The 15342-nt window shown below is 40.8% G+C and overlaps 1 long non-coding RNA gene across 1 annotated transcript in view; it reads right to left on the bottom strand.

Annotated features, from left to right (window-relative positions):
* Nucleotides 1–13888, bottom strand: part of LOC109548225 (uncharacterized) — a 59162-nt gene extending 45274 nt beyond the window's left edge. Inside the window, exon 1 of the long non-coding RNA XR_002174268.3 lies at nucleotides 13779–13888. This is a non-coding gene — a long non-coding RNA (uncharacterized lncRNA). The remainder of the gene's footprint in view (nucleotides 1–13778) is intronic.
* Between the last annotated feature and the right edge of the window lie 1454 nt (nucleotides 13889–15342).

Raw genomic sequence — 15342 nt, 5'->3', positions numbered from 1 at the left:
AAGCATATCAGAAGGTTCATTTATGCTAGCAACCTGACTCTATCTCGTTTTTTCTAAGTGATCCTTGCTACTTCCAAGCATTCATTCATTCTCTAAGCAACACCACAAGGCTTGATGTAAACATACAGAAAGTACTGGAAGCAACTTGATATCCAGTATGACTTCTTCTAAATCATAAGGGATTAAACTTCTTTAAACAGACTGGAGAGTTCAACAATGAGTTAGAAACCTTGCACTCTTCTAGTTAATATTCAGTATCAAAGACAGCACACAACCTCATGACTCCAGGCAGAACCGTGCTTGCTATAGGATATATTCCATGAAAGTCATTGTACTGATTTTTATCAAAGAAACTCGGGGCTAGTCATGCCTGTTTAATACCAAAATATCTAGTCAATTCATCACTGAAATAGAATTTTAAACAGAGACCTTTAAGGACTACTTATGCAAGTCTGTAGTTTTACAAAATTTGGAACCAATGTCTACAGAGTAAGTGATTTGTTTCAGGTAATAAAACTACTTAGTGGCAAATAAGACTAAAACCCAGATTTTATGACTCATACTGCAGCAGTCTTTAATCATGATCCTTTCTTTTTACCGGCCCCAAAGCCATCCCTTTGACCGCTTCATCTGGTAACGCACCCAATTTTCCTTGGGAAACAATTCCTCCCCTTTTCTGTCAAGTGGACCAGACAGAGCTGACTCCCTCTCCAGTGCCAAAAGTTGGCATGTGACCCAGTTCAGGCCAATCAGAGCCAAGGACACTCAATTCTACGACTATGTTTCTGGTTCACATAGAGGTATTCTCCCCACCACTAAGGTTGTTGAGAGGATAGACTGTACATCTGGAGCTGCTGGCAGCCACCCTGCCACCTTAAGGAGCAAGCCTGCCTTAGAATGGAGTCAACCAAGAAAGGCAGAGGGCACAAGACTGAACCTTGGTGATAGTGTTTGAGCATCTAATCTGGCAGTGCCTAAGAACTCTGGGTTCACATGAGCCAATAAATTCCCATCTTGCTTAAGTCAGCGTGAGTCAAACTTCTGTCTCTTGTGATTGGAAATTCTAAGTAATATAACTTCCAACTATACCATGCCATACATGATCACGTTTTGTAAAAAAGGAAAGAAAGCCTATCTAAAACTAATCAGGCATTCTCTAATCATAGCACAGATCTCTTTTCCTTCTCAATGTTATGCTTTGATACTATGTAGAGTGCTAACAAATATATTTTGTTCTGCTTTAATTTTGAAGTAAATGGTACGTTTAGTCACAGGTGCTAATCCAACTGGAGTGCAGAGAACAGAACCCAGTGTCTGTTTCTCCACACCAAGGGGCTGAAACAGGGAAATCCAAGCCAGAGAATATATTAAAAAATACATTTTTAAAATCTTCTTACAGAACGCTATGTATTTTAAAAAGCCAAAAAACCAGTAACTGTGAAGAGATAGAGAGTAGATTAGCAGTTGCTTAGGCCTAGGGGAGATAGAGGGGTTGAGGGAGGTAATAGCTAAAAGTGTAGGGTTTCTTTTTGAGGTGCTAAGAATATCTCAAATTGATTTTTTTAGGGTTTCATAATTCTAAATACACTAAAACCCATTGAATTGTAGTGGTTTCAAATGGAAGAACTGTACGACATCCTACCTATATACAAATTATATCTCGGTAAAGTTGTTACCAAAATAAAATAAAATAAAATAAAAAGTTGCAGTCTAAGGAGTGTACTCTTTCAAGGACCACACGGAATTGTTTTCCTTTTAATGTGGCAATGATATTGTAAAATTTTCTATAGAAAAAAATAGAAAGATAATTCAGTTTTTACTGTAGCAGAGTTTTTCAGACTTTAATTATTGCTGCCTCTGGCTGTGGGCAGGATGGGCCAGTTGGTCATATAGGCTAAGTCACGGTGGTCTGGCTCAGAGAGCAAAGCAGTGACTCATTCAGATTCTTCTCCTTGGGGCCTTGGGGCAAAAACAAGATTTGATCCTGGATGATGTCTATTGGTCTGGGGTAATCAAAGCTTCTGGATAACAACACTGTAGCTCTTATCACATGCTGTGGCTATTGTGTTAACCTGCAACCACTGAGGAGAATATTTGGAGGTTTGGAATGGGTCAGTGTAAGAGAATATCCATGAACTTAAGCTTCACCGGTAAATTCCTTTGACATATTTCTAACCCTAAGCCTGGAACTAGCCATTCACCTAAATTATAAAATTCTCTAAGAGTGAGTAAGAGGAAGGGGAAAGGAAGAGGACCCAGCTACCAAGGTTTATGTTATGATGAAGTTCAGGGACCAACTTGGACATAATCCACCAATGGGCTTCAGTGGTCTATAAATTGGTCATTTTGAGGCACTGATCAAGTAATCCTTTTATCACACATTATAGGTGAGAATAAGGTTGTCTAAAGGTAGGATGTCAGCCCAATGTCACAAGTAACTGAGCAGTCACAAGCAAACTTGAGAGGTGGTTGAATATTATGTGAACTTCCTACAACCATGGGTCAATTATCCATGTCTTAGATGTTTGTCAAGGCAGCATGGAAAGTGGCCTTTCCATGCTTATCTACCTGGCACTTAACACAATGAAAAGGATGGCTGTAAGCTGTTTGGAAAATATTTTGAGAAGGATCGTCAAATTCTGGTTCTAGAGGATTATTGGATCAAAGATGCAATCACTTGTTGAAATGGAGCTCTAAATGGCCTTTGTGTGCAGAACCAGACAGCCAGAGACTCTGCATATTGAAAGCTAAAATAGTAAGAACCTTAAATCCAAGGAGGGGCAGCTCACCTCCCCAACCCTCAAAGAATAAAATAAAGTGCAAAGAAAACACTTAGAGTTAGACCTATGGATAATTAAAGAGTTTTCATATGTGTTGGAGAAGAGTCTCACATGGAAGCTTCTACCACATCTAAGATAGAAGAGTAAGCCTCCCTCAGAGTCCTTTTCTCAGCTACTCTAAGGTCCTATCCATCTGCATCTTCCTTTCCTTTATGACATTAAGTTTCCAGCCTTTTCGCCAACACTAACAAACTCCACTTTTTTCTGAAGTGACAACAGCCCAGTTTGCTATGTGGGAGGAAAGTAGATCTTAATAACCTTAAAGGTAGATACTGTTAATACAAAAGGATTATTCAAATAAATCCACTCTTCTGTTGACCTTGTCAAAGTTTCCTCAAAGAAGATGTCTTTTCCTCTGAAGGAACGGAACCCTGAGAGACCAATGGTAGCTACATAACAAGCAGAAATTGGAGCTGAAATCTAGGTCCTCAGAGTTTACCTCTAAATAGAGAGAAAAATATTAACCTTCAGAAAAGATGAAAAATCACTAATTATGAAACATCTAAGCACTGGTTATCTGAGTAAATCACCAGGAAAGTCTCTTGGAGGGGCTTATCACGTTGGCAAGGGCTCTATGACTTTAATTTCATTCGCAACTGTTTACTGATATTTCTGTATGACATTGTGAAGCCTGGAGTGAATTAATCAAGTGTGAAAAGTCTTAAACATGTTTTCTTGACTGGAGACTACTGTGTAGCATTAACAGTGAAGATAATTCAGCTGGGCATATCTTGATGGACTGTATTAAGCTTCATCGGAAGAACTTAGCAATAGCACTGAATAACCTCCATTCTGTACAGTAAGTACATTTCCCTCCATTCTGTACAGTAAGTACATTCTGTACAGCAATTCATTTTTACCTTATAAGGTAGAGGCCCTGATTATACAATATTATACTTGTATCCTCCAGTAGTTTTTATCCCAAGTTACTGAGAAGACAGAAGAGGCTTATTAATGAGGGAAAATTTTTAAACGGTTCCACATATTATGACTAGCTGGAGTCTCAAACGTTTGGAAATGAACAAAAGGGCCCAAGTGAAGAAATGCTATAGACTGAATTTGTGTCTCCTCAAATTCTTATGTTGAAACCTAATCCCCAATGTGATGGTTTTAGGAGGTAGGGACTTAAGGAAGTGATTAGGTCATGAAGGTAGGTTTCTCCTGAATGGGATTAGTGCCCATATAAAAGAGACCACAGAGTCCTCCTTTGCCCCTTCTGCCACGTGAGGACACAGGGGAAAAAACAGCTGTCTATGAACCAGGCCCTCACCAGACATGATTCTGCCAGTGACTTGATCTTGGACTCAGCAGACTTCAGAACTGTGAGCAATAAATTTCTGTTGTTTATAAACCACCCACTCTATGGTATTTTTGTTTTAGCAGCCCAAACAGACTAATAATCAACATTCAGGATTAGCTTATTTACTGGTTAAGGTGAATTAGATAATATAGCAGGGCTACCTCCCTCCTTTCCTCTCCAAACCCAGACCTTGACTGATTTACAGACTCATTGGCAGGTAAGATAACTAAGTGAATAACTAAGACACTGCACCAACACTACTATGTACCAAGTATATGTAGTTTCCTGCCCACAAAGTTATCACTGCCTAGCAGAGGGAAATACCTGGGTGCAATATGGCATTGTGCAAGTGTGCAAAATTTGAAAATGTGCAGGAAGTGCAAAATGCAGCAGCATCTGTTAAGCTTGGGAAATAGGGGAGAGATCCCCAAAAGCTTGAGGAGTGTATGAACAACAGATTTACCCAACTGTGTTTGAAACTGAGCATATGAGACACTAGATTTAAAGAGTGACTGAGCAGTTGATTAGCAATCTAGACATGAGGTGGTCACCATTTGGCCCGGATCAAGGTTCTGAATTAGAAGATGACAAATGGGGAGAAGGGTTGGCACCTGGTGCTATTTTAGACATTGAAGATAATAACCCAGCCACAACTCTATCCACTCTATGAGTCCCAACCCAAAGCCACCTCCACAAAGGCTTTCTTGACCTACCTACCCTCCCTACTATCTCCTGTCCAGGTGGCTCTATACCTCTTCTGAAATCCCCATAGATTTTATTTGTACCTCTCTTATGCCACCTATCATAGCCTCCCTTGTTCAAAGTTACACATTCCTTGAGGGCAGAAAACCATGTTTATATCTCCCTCTGTGCTGTATACATAGCAAGTGATATATATATATATATATATATATATATATATATATATATGTGTGTGTGTGTGTGTGTGTGTGTGTATATGTATATATTTAATTAAATGAGGGACAACTTACTAATAACTTAAAGTCTCAATGTGACTCTGCCTTGGAACCAGGCATGACGTTAACAGTAAAGGGATCAGTCACAAGATCATCCTTCTCTATTCTTACTACATCCCTCCAGAGGAAAGCACATTTGTGCCTTGTTAGTTCCACTACACAACACAGTCCATTAAGTTTCCATTCTCAGTGATACCTTGTGTGGCACAAAATCATTTATCTTCTCAGTTTCTGCTGTTCCAAACCTTCATCACACAGGTCCCTTCCCCAATTCTGTTCTCTCCTCTTTTTTCATTTTAGCCAGATTAAAACGTAAAGCTCCATACTTCAAAGAAAAATGAGGCTGCCAGCTGAGACTTCCCTTATCTTCCTGTTCTCATTTCTTGACATCCAAACACAGCCACAGTTGTATCAACATTTTACCATGAAAATGCACTGCCCAGGTTTCCTGCTGCAGCAAGCAGAATCCCTGAGGACTCCAGCTGCTGCCCCTAGGGGTCCACCCCTTCATTGGTTTGAGGCCACACTGCCCATAGGCTGCCCGCCAGCCAGGGAGTGAGCATGGAAGGGATACTGACCGGCCCATTCCTATGACACATAGAACTTCTTTAACTAGAGACTTTGACACTCCATAGGCCTGGCCCAAACTTCCCTGGAACTGTGTTAGAGAAGAGATACTTCCTGCCTAATCCTCCTTTCTTCCCCTTTCTTTCACAGGTGTCAGATCTCCACCGAAGTCTGAAAGCTCTCTCTACTTACACTTGCTCCTTATCCTTCACAAGTGTTTTCCCCAGTGACTCTTACACATCCAATCACATCTTGGTGTCTGCTTCTTGGAGAACCCAAACTAACATACTTCTTATCACAAAATGAGGTTTTCCCTTTCACCTGCACAACTGCCCAGGACCTAGCTCCTTCAGTGACCTGTTTGGTCTCCTTTATCTTCCCTCATTGTAGTTCTTTCCCTTTAAGCCCACATGTAAGCTCAAACAGCCCTCATTAAAAAATGAAAAGGACCACCTCTAGCAACTGACATCTCTTCCCATGTCTTCTCATCCAGGCTTTTCCTCCCCTCCTTTATTCTTTAATCAACTAAAATGGGCTCTGTGCTCATTCTATTAGTGGAACTGCTATCCCTAAAATCACCCATGACCTTCTAACTTCCAGAACCAATGGGCAGATTTTAAGCCTTGAGTTACTACATTTCCATGCTGTATTTGGCACTATTGATCATGCCTCTCCTTCCCCTCCTGCCTCCACCACCACGACAAAGGCTTTCTCCTTCCATGGTCCTCCCAGAACACCAAGCTCTTCCAGTCTTCTTTCTACTCCAGTGGCTGCTTCTCAGCTTCCCTCACTGGAACCTCTATCTGTTCAAGTCAAAAGTTCAAGCACAGCCTCCCTTTGCACTTGTTTTTCTGCTCACTAAACTCTTCCTGAAGAATCTTATCCACTCCCATGGTGTTAACAATCTATATGCTAATGATTACCAAAAATTCATATCTGTACTGTGGGTTGTAAATACTTAGATCTATTTGTGAAATGATGACAGACAATTGCCTTGAAGTTGACATGGCCACATCTGAACCTACTCCTTCTTTACCTTCATATGCTTTTATTCTTGTTCCTTATCTCAGGTGTCAGGAGCATAAAGACACAAACCTGCAAGTCACCCTTACTTTTTCCCTGCAGTTAGAAACAGCATGGATGATAGTTTCTAGCATAAAATGCTGAGCAGGCGAGCTAGAGTGTCCTGTATATAAAAGATAGGAAACCCAGAAAGAAGATGACAAGAGAAAAGCAGAAAAATAAAGTTGAACACAATAAAAATAAAAATTGGAAGGGCTACCTGTTCACTTCTCTGCCTTTAGACAAATAGAGAAATAGTCTTATCCCCAATTTACCAATGAATAGCTTAGACCCCGAGTGATTAACCCAAGGTCACCCAGCAAGTCTGTTGTAAAAGGGAAACTAAGACCCAGGATTCTGGTGTATTAGTGCAGTGCACCTCATGCTACAAGATGGTGGCTGAAGGGTGACAGGGAATAAATGTACTGGAGGCCAGGTCTTTCAGCAGAGGCTGCCCTACAACAATGGGACACACACATCTTTCAGAGAAAGCTCACTCTCCTCACTCCATGCATCTCTGAACACAGAGCTTAATCTCAAACACTTTCTGGCAGACAATATAGCATCTGTAGAAACAGATCAAAAGGCAACTTCTGCTTATTACCTGAAAAAAAAATCAGTGTTGTCTCCTGATGATAACCCACCCCACTACCACCAAGTTTGAGAAGCCACTTGGGCAAGTTAGTCTCCTAAAATCCATGGACATCTGGGAACATCATTTCATCACAGCAATTTCACTGGCTGCAAGAAAATCATGGTGGAGGGAGTTCTGGCTGCCCTAAACCTGACAAAACAAATTTCAGAGAATTACACACTATCTGACCAAACATGATCATTGATTTCATTGAGATGTTGGAGAACGTGCTGAAGTTATTACAAATTCAATATTTAAAAGTGTACCAAATCACAATATTGTAGAGTGGGCTCACAGCAGATTCTAGAATTAGGACTTTTTAATGAACATTTTGCCCAGCCATGCAAATAAGCACACTAAATTCACCAATCCTTAGAAAAAGAACTTTTACACATGGGTAATAATATTGTGTTCTGACATTCAACACAGGAGGCCCTGTGAACATTTCACCTGAATTAATCTTCTACAATCCTATGAGGGTTATTACTTTTTTGCATATGAAGGAAAGAAAGGCTGGAATTACAATTCGGGCATTTCTAACCTCAAACATCTTGCTTTCCACTGTGTTCCAAGACTGGCTATAAAAGAATGATCCTTTGGTCAATGATCCAATCCGAGGCTTACGTTTAATTATAGCTGACCACAACCATATCCTCTTCATCTCTCACCTCCTTACACACGCACACAAAGTGCAGAAGTGACATAGGAGCTACTTTCCTCACTTAGCCAGCCCAAATATTTACCTAGCTCAGCTCTGTTGACAAATTTGTATTGTCACATTAAGACATTTTGGCCGGATAGCAGCTTGAGGCTAAGGCTACTATAGGATTCTAGATTAGGTACAATCCTCTTCAAATTCATCCCTATGTAAACACTATCTTTATTTTCTTCATTTGCTTACACAAACCTACTCAAATGTAGACAGGTTTTATAGGGGTGTAATTTTTCAACTTTATTGAGAAAGGACTTATGTAAAATGAACTACATTCAACGTACAATTCCATGAGTTTTAACGGTTGTATATACCCATGAAATCATCACTACAATTAAGATACAAAACATTTCTATCACCACATAATGGGTTTTTAAAATAATTTTAGATTGTTATATAGTATTACACTTTCTACTTACATATTATTTCTGTAGGCCAGTCTACCACTCAAAATAATGTATTGTGGACATTTTTCTAAGTCAAATACAGATCCAACACATTCTTTTTAATAGCTGCATAGAAGTCCATCTTATATATGTACCATAATTTATTCATCCATTTCCCTGTTGATGGGCTTTATTCAGATTGTTTCAGGGTTTCTTTTTCCCCCTCATATTAAATCCTGTATTTTATCTCCTGCTGTTTGTACTAAAGTCATTGGTAAGATGTGACTTTTTTTTTTTTTTTTAGCTGCACTGGGTCTTCATTGCTGTGCACGGGCTTTCTCTAGTTGTGGCGAGTGGGGACTACTCTTCATTGCAGTGCACAGCCTTCTCATTGCGGTGGTTTCTCTTGTTGTGGAGCACGGGCTCTAGGCATGTGGGCTTCAGCAGTTGTGGCTCACGGGCTCTAGAGCACAGGCTCAGTAGTTGTGGCACACGGGCTTAGTTGCTCCACGGCATGTGGAATTTTCCCGGACCAGGGATCAAATCCGTGTCTCCTGCATTGGCAGGTGGATTTTTAACCACTGCACCACCAGGGAAGTCCAAGATGTGACTTCTTTTTCCTTAAAAGAAACTTGGGGTTTGAGTCATGGGTGTATTTTCCTTCCACTTACTTTCTTAGGTTGCATACAAGGAAAGCCTTATCATTCAACTGTTCATTTAATCACCTAATCCACAATATTACCAGCAATCAGAATAGATTTGTAATTCATGAGCAAAGAAGAGAGATCTCGCTTCACTGAGAAAATAGACAATTTTGTGAAACATTAGCCATTTATCTGTCAAAGTGGGTCATTATACATTGAACCACAGTAAGAAGCCACTATGTAGCTTCAATTCTTTTCATTTGTGCTTTAATAAAGCTTTTTCGTATCAGGTGTAAGTTTCATCCAAATTTTGCTATATTTCAATTTGCTTTTGACAAAACTAAGTATACGAAAATATTAATCAGGAGAATTAGAAGAATGAAGTTAGAATGCACAGTCAGCCCAAATTTTTTTTTAATTAAAAAGTCAATAATTGAGAAAACAGTGAAGGAGATTGTTTCAGTTTTTTGAATGTTGTTTCTACTATTATAATCAACGGCACAGTAAAATCTTTACACTCTGTATTTAAGTATTAATAATTTTGTTTCTATAGGACAGATTCCTGGAAATGGTCTTGCTGTGGGAAAGGCATAGATGTTTTAGAGTTAGTTGTAATGCTTTGCAGAGGGACATCCTCTAAATGATCATATCTCACAAAGTGGTCACTGCTTCATCTTACATTGAGGAATGTTGTGCCTTACAATGGCAGTGGGAGCCCACGATCCACAAACAGCGACTTCAGGGGCCAGGGACGGTATCCTGTTCCTGGAAGGCAGCCACAGAGCCTCGTGTCCCCGCTGGTACTCTGAAGAAGTTCAGGAAATGAAGACAGGACCCACAGGGGCCCACCTGACGCTGCCCTGCCGCTTTCCCTTTGATTGCTACGGTGCATCTGATGGCTTCCCAGGCTGGAATCATCAAGGTTCTAGCTGTCCTTTCTTTCCTTCAACACACTGGGCTTAAGGCTTTCCAATTTCTGTTCCCTCAAGGTTTGTAGAAGGCCGGCTACTTCTGGTCATTCATGTATGAGCTAAGATGTCACCTCCTCAGGGAGACCTTGCCTGGTTACTAGCAGCCTAACAGAATTACCTTCCTGCACACCCCTCCTCTCCTTCATGCCAAGTTTACCTCACAGCACTTTTCATTATCTGAATTCCATTGGCTGTGTAGTCAAAATCCCTCTCAAACCTGAGTCCCTTTCCACCCATTACTCACAATAGCCAAGGGAGGGGGGACTTCCCTGGTGGTGCAGTGGTAAAGAATCCGCCTGCCAATGCAGGGGACATGGGTTCAATTCCTGGCCCGGGAAAATCCCACATGCTGCAGAGCAACTAAGCCTGTGAGCCACAACTATTGAGCCTGCGCTCTAGAGCCGCGAGCCACAATTACTGAGCCCATGTGCCACAACTACTGAAGCCCACGCAGCTAGAGCCCAATCTTCACAACAAGAGAAGCCACGACAATAAGAAGTCTGCGCACTGCAACGAAGAGTAGCCCCTGCTCGCCCCAACTAGAGAAAGCCCGTGCACAGCAACGAAGACCCAACACAGCCAAAAATAAAAATAAATAAAAAATAAATAAAATTTTTAAAAAATGGCCAAGGGGGTTCCCTATCAAACCCAAGTAAATTCAAATTACTCTCCTGCTCAAAACCCTCAGACTGCTTTCCAGAGGTTTAGAGCCATAGTATCTTTTGATGGTTTACCAGGCTCTATCTGAGCCCCAGGCTACTACTGCTCAATCCTTTTCTTTCCATTCTTTCCTGGTTGACTCCACAGTGGCCTCCTGCTGTTTCTAAATGTACCAGGAACTTCCTTTACCTCCAGTCCCTCCCACTAGAACACTGAACTTACACATTCAGGAGACTCATATCCTGGCTTCCTTCAGGCTCAGAACAAAAGAACTCCCTGCACCACTTTGCTCTGCCTTTTATTTCTTCATGGCATTTATCACTAGCTAAAATTATTTTGCTTCCTTAATTTATGAATTGTTTTTCTACCAATGGAAAGTAAGTTCTATGAGGGCATGGACTTTTGCTCTTTCTTCCCCTTCTTCATCCTCAGTGACCAGCACATAGTCAGTTCTCAAAATATATTGCCGGTGAGCCCAGTGAAATTGTACTTGTATCTCTCTCCCCCAACTAGAATGTAAGCTCCTTGAGAACAAGGACCTCGTGTCTCTGGTTCTTCACCGTCTTCCTAGTGCCCACCACTGTCTGTGGCCTCTGACAGACTCTCAATAAGTATTTGTTAAATGAATGGAAGTGTGGCACTTGGGAATGTGATGGTGATTATTTCTGTCTAGGTATTTGAACCACATTTAGTTTTAAAAGGATTTAGCATATTAAGAAGAATATCTTCAAGACTACTTGTACTGAGTTGAATAGTGTCTGTCCAAAATTCACTTGAACTTACGAGTGTGACCTTATTTGGAAATAGGGTCTTGGCAGAAGTGATCACATTAAGTTGAGGACGAAGGTGGTGGCACTTAATCCAGTGCCCGGTGCCCTTATAAGAGGGAAATGCCGATACACAAAGATACGCAGGGAGAACGGCATGTGATAAAGGAGACAGAGGCTACAGTGATGCATTTGCAAGCCGAGAACACCAAGGATTGCTGGCACCTACCAGAAGCTAGGAAGAAGCAAGGAAGTCTCCTCCCCTAGAGCCTTCAGAGAACATGGCCCTGCCAACACCTTGATCTTGGACTTCTAGAACTTCTAGAACTCTGAGAGTAAGTTTCTGTTGTTTTAATCCACCCAGTTTGTGTTACTTTGTTTTAGCATCCCTAGGAAACTTATAATACACCGTCTCTCTTTTTTAAAAAAATGTTATTAATCAAAAGATATAATGGTGTCAATATCAAAAAACAGTTAAGAGTTTGATAGTGGTTTAGAAGTCCCTCCATTTTGAATGTTGGAGATTCTATAAAAGACAAGATTGTTCAAGGTGAGAAACTAATGACAAACTGGCTTGGCCTGTTAAACATTTGCCTGAAGAAATGAGAATCTATTTCCAGGGCAATCAGTGCTCAGTGTAACAGCTGGTGAGGTGAGCAAACACACATTGCTATTAGCTTTACTGACAGAAGGTCAAGAACACAGAAGTAGTTGAGTCATATGAATGTATCCTGAGACAGCCTCTAGGAAAGCCAAGATTTATGTAACATGTAACACACCTAGACAGCTACACACTCATTAAACAGCAGTATGTAAGGAATGATGCTTACTTGGCCTACACTCATTGGGTAAAACAATCTTAACTGAAATCATCAGTTGACGTTATAAATATATATCACTAACAATACCTGAAGGGGTTCCTTCACCCAAGACATTAAAAAACATTGAGAAAATTAAGCCTATCCTATGGAAAAGTAACTTCATATATGTAGAGAAAAACACCCCCATGTCTGTCCCCACACTCCGTCTAACCCAGCAAACATATGAGGCTTAATTAGGAGAGAAAGTTAAGGCCAATCTGAATGGAGAAGTCTGGATTCCAGGAGAGAGCAGGCATAATATTCAGGTCTCATGGGATACTTCACGATATTTTGTGACACTGCAGAGAATGAGGAAGGAAAATACAATTCCTTGTCTCTCCTGGGAACAAAGCAAGTTTTACTCCTTACTGGAAATTTCTGCTCAAGCATATGAGAAAGGAAAAAGTGGAAATGGTCACAGTCCTTCTTATAGAAGTTTCTGATTCTCTTGTGTTAAATAATATGAAATTGTTCTTTTTGTCCGGCAAAAATGGTCAATATCAGCAATATCATATGGTTCGACATAATGCATTCCACCTGGATTTGCGGGGGAGGTGCTTTTCTTCTCTGATCCTTTGGGTGGAGGATTAACTTCCACATTGAAAAGTGAGGATCTTCCCAGGGTGCATCACACTATTAAACAAGTCCCCTGATGCAGCGCCTGGGCATTTAACTCTTTCACCTTTCTATGCCACATTAGCAAAGCTCAATAATCCTTAATTTCAGTAAAAAGGATGCTTAAGTCAAACCTAGAAGATGGAATTGCTTTATATTTTTTTCCTCTAACTTGTGTATCATTTTTTTTTTAACGTAAAATGCCAGTGCATGGTAGTATTTTAATTACAACAACCGTTTGGGTTTTAAAAGTGCATGAAAATAGACTCTTTATTCTCTCTGAGCTCTTCTCCAACTAAAGCCAAGTCTGAAGAGGTGTCAGGGTCCACCTGGGGCTGCACTCCAAAGGGAAGCAGCCTGCCTAGGGACAGCTGATGGTCTCATATGTGCCGTTGGCCATGCTAACCTAATGTAGTGGTGCACGGTCACACTGGCTATCACTGTTCATTAGAGGTAATAAAACTGATCACTGAAATAAGGCTGTTTTTATTATTTTTGTCTTCATAGCAAAAAAGCTTGAAAACAATAACCCATTTGTCCTGAGGGAGAGATAGAAGACAACCTCCTAGGCTCTGAGAGGATACACTGAACAGCAACAGGTGGAAATCATAAGGTAAATACCAACCAAGAAGTACCTGCAGGAGAGTTGCTTATTTAACATTTATTGAGAACATTCTGCCAACCCCTCAGCTTTGTATCAGTTAGTCCCTGAGGTACTACTTGACATGGTTACTCTAAAGAAAAACCCATCCACTATGAGAGACCATGCACAGGCCAACCTACCTTTTCCCGCTGCTTCCCAGAGGCGAAGATCTCACTGGATCCAGGCAATAACGTTTCAGGAAGATCCATCACACATTCCTTCGGGGCCTCTCGTGTTTGCCGTGTGTTCTTATAACCTAGACAGCAAGAGCCACGAAAAGAAAGTGTGGTGGGAGCTGACAAGATAATGTAATGGAAGTTTTTCCAACAAATAAGATGTGTGTTCAAATAAAAGGAAAAGAACCAAGCTCTCTGAAAACTACATGAACAACAATATAAAAGGTAAGGTCAGAAGTAGAGCCAAAAATAAGTTTTTTAAAAATGTTGAGGGCTTCCCTGGTGGCGCAGCGGTTGAGAGTCCGCCTGCCGATGCAGGGGACACGGGTTCTGTGCCCCGGTCCGGGAAGATCCCACATGCCGCGGAGTGGCTGGGCCCGTGAGCCATGGCCGCTGAGCCTGCGCGTCCGGAGCCTGTGCTTCGCAACGGGAGAGGCCACAACAGTGAGAGGCCCGCGTACCGCAAAAAAAAAAAAAATTGCTGAGAAGATAAACATAATGCCAGCTGGTTGTGTTGATCTGTCTTCCTTCATAAGGGTTTTCTCTCTTCTTGATTCAATATAAGCATTGTTCTGACCCTTTCCAAATCCAAAGAGAAAAGTAAAATGTAATCATCATGTTTTACGTGTCTTTCCTGGAGCTGTATTCAAGATTTGTGTAGAGCATGTTATTGAAATATTGGCTTTTTTCTTTACCTTAATAGAAGAGTCTATTATAATAAAAGACCTGGTATCGATAAACATTAAAAAAATCCTCCAAAACAAATGCAGAAAATACAAATGAAAGCCCTAAATGCCTTTTCAACTGAAATGAATTTTCATTCACTTTTTTAAAAGAGTTCAGATTTCCCAAAGGAAGAAAAATAAGAGTATTTCTTACAGTTACATTGGTCTTTGCATGAGAAACTTTCTGCAAAAATTAACAATGACCCTTGATGCCCAGGGAACTGAGTAGTGATCATCCCTACTCTCAAAAGATGTCTTAAAAATTTGTAAAGACCCTTACAGTACATTCACATTATCAAGTCTTAAACCCTTTCAATGTCAGCGAACTGAAAACTCTGGCAAAATAAATTTTGTTTCCTGGCTTTGGTTAGCTTTGGTAGGTGCTGCTGGTTAATTCACTTACAGAGTTAATGACATCAGGTTGAACTTGAACCACGTGCTGCTTCACTCGGAAGACAAACACCACCCAAACCTTCCTTCCATCTTCTCTAACTCAGGGCCCTGAAGCCCAGGCAGAGCCCTGGCTATGAAAGTGATCGTTTACATCAAGAGATAAGTGCATTCGACTTGGAATAGCTGACTATACAAGCAACGTAAGTTCACGTCATCCATGTCATCTTTGGGGTTGAAGAACAGCATTTACACTTTCTTTTCAGACTTGCTATCCATTTATTTTGATAATGCTGTTGATTGGGTCTGAGTCAATGCCAGATATACTGAAAACCCTGCTGCAGGTGGTTAAAAGTTTACCTCTGCACAGAGGCATGGGCCAGAGAAACCTTTAGGATTGCCTGGAATTCCCG

Source organism: Tursiops truncatus, chromosome 9 (assembly GCF_011762595.2).
Source record: "Tursiops truncatus isolate mTurTru1 chromosome 9, mTurTru1.mat.Y, whole genome shotgun sequence".
Classification (NCBI taxonomy): Eukaryota; Metazoa; Chordata; class Mammalia; order Artiodactyla; family Delphinidae; genus Tursiops; species Tursiops truncatus.
Note: the sequence above shows the minus strand (reverse complement) of the source record. Positions and strands in the feature narration are given on the sequence as shown.